The sequence below is a fragment of the Nematolebias whitei genome, chromosome 1 (genome assembly GCF_014905685.2).
Source record: "Nematolebias whitei isolate Nwh7 chromosome 1, NemWhi1, whole genome shotgun sequence".
NCBI lineage: Eukaryota > Metazoa > Chordata > Actinopteri > Cyprinodontiformes > Rivulidae > Nematolebias > Nematolebias whitei.
Genome location: NC_056498.1, coordinates 45,040,733 through 45,041,839, shown reverse-complemented (window position 1 = coordinate 45,041,839; position 1,107 = coordinate 45,040,733). Strand labels below are relative to the sequence as shown.

Sequence of the window (1,107 nt, the reverse complement as noted above, 5' to 3'; positions counted from 1 at the left end):
TCTGAGTACTTTAAATACTACACACTGTACTCAATCTGAGTACTTTAAATACTACACACTGTACTCAATCTGAGTACTTTAAATACTACACACTGTACTCAATCTGAGTACTTTAAATACTACACACTGTACTCAGTCTGAGTACTTTAAATACCACACACTGTAGTCAGTCTGAGTACTTTAAATACTACAGTGTGTAATATTTAAAGTACTCAGATTGAGTTTATATTGCGTACAGAGAAGAATATGTAGATCTTGTTGAGCAGCACAGAAGAGAAAAACTTCTCTGTTCCTCCAAAGTGAACTTTTCTCACAACGACCTGCAGCTGAGAATGAACAGAACCAGAACTCTGCAGCCAGAGGAACCGAACTCTCCTCCATGTTCTGCTCAGAAGAAAATCAGGGCAGCGGATGAAATTCGATGGATTTGTAAACTCGGCTCAGCGGTGAGACGTTGAGCAGGAAGTCGCTGCAGTTCTGGAGAGTGTCACCGCCGTCTGAACTTTCAAATGTTACAACAGCCGAATTAAAACGAGTCACTTCCTGTTTCCTGTGTCTGATTTTAAAGCTTGTTGAGACCTGAAGGAACTGCAGTGACCGCTGCTGCGTCTGGAAGAATTTCACCTGTTTTAAAGTTTTTACACAAAATCTCTTCGGCTCCTTCAAAAACAATAATCTGCCCAGTTCCTGCTCTGTTTTTGTCTTAAGTTTGAGCTTTTAGACACTTTTATTAAATGTGTTTTTCATAAAGTTTGGCTAGTTTTAGCTTTCAGGAGCAGTTTGGCTAATTTTAGCTTTTAGGATCAGTTTAGGTAGTTTTAGCTTTCAGAAGCAGTTTTGCTAGTTTTAGCTGTTAGGAGCAGTTTAGCTAATTTTAGCTTTTAAGAGCAGTTTAGCTAGTTTTAGCTTTTAGGAGCAGTTTGGCTAGTTTTAGCTTTTAGGAGCAGTTTGGCTAGTTTTATCTTTCAGGAGCATTTTGGCTAGTTTTAGCTTTCAGGAGCATTTTGGCTAGTTTTAGCTTTCAGGAGCAGTTTGGCTAGTTTTAGCTTTCAGGAGCAGTTTGGCTAGTTTTAGCTTTCGGGAGCAGTTTGGCTAGTTTTAGCTTTC

At 39.2% G+C, this 1,107-nt stretch overlaps 2 protein-coding genes across 2 annotated transcripts in view; both read left to right on the top strand.

Annotated features, from left to right (window-relative positions):
- LOC119421085 overlaps window positions 1–1,107 on the top strand; it is a gene marked incomplete at its 3' end in the record, with an annotated part of 641,076 nt that overhangs the window by 446,230 nt on the left and 193,739 nt on the right.
- ide (insulin-degrading enzyme) overlaps window positions 1–1,107 on the top strand; it is a 30,467-nt gene that overhangs the window by 25,037 nt on the left and 4,323 nt on the right. The gene's annotated exons all lie outside the window — the stretch shown is intronic.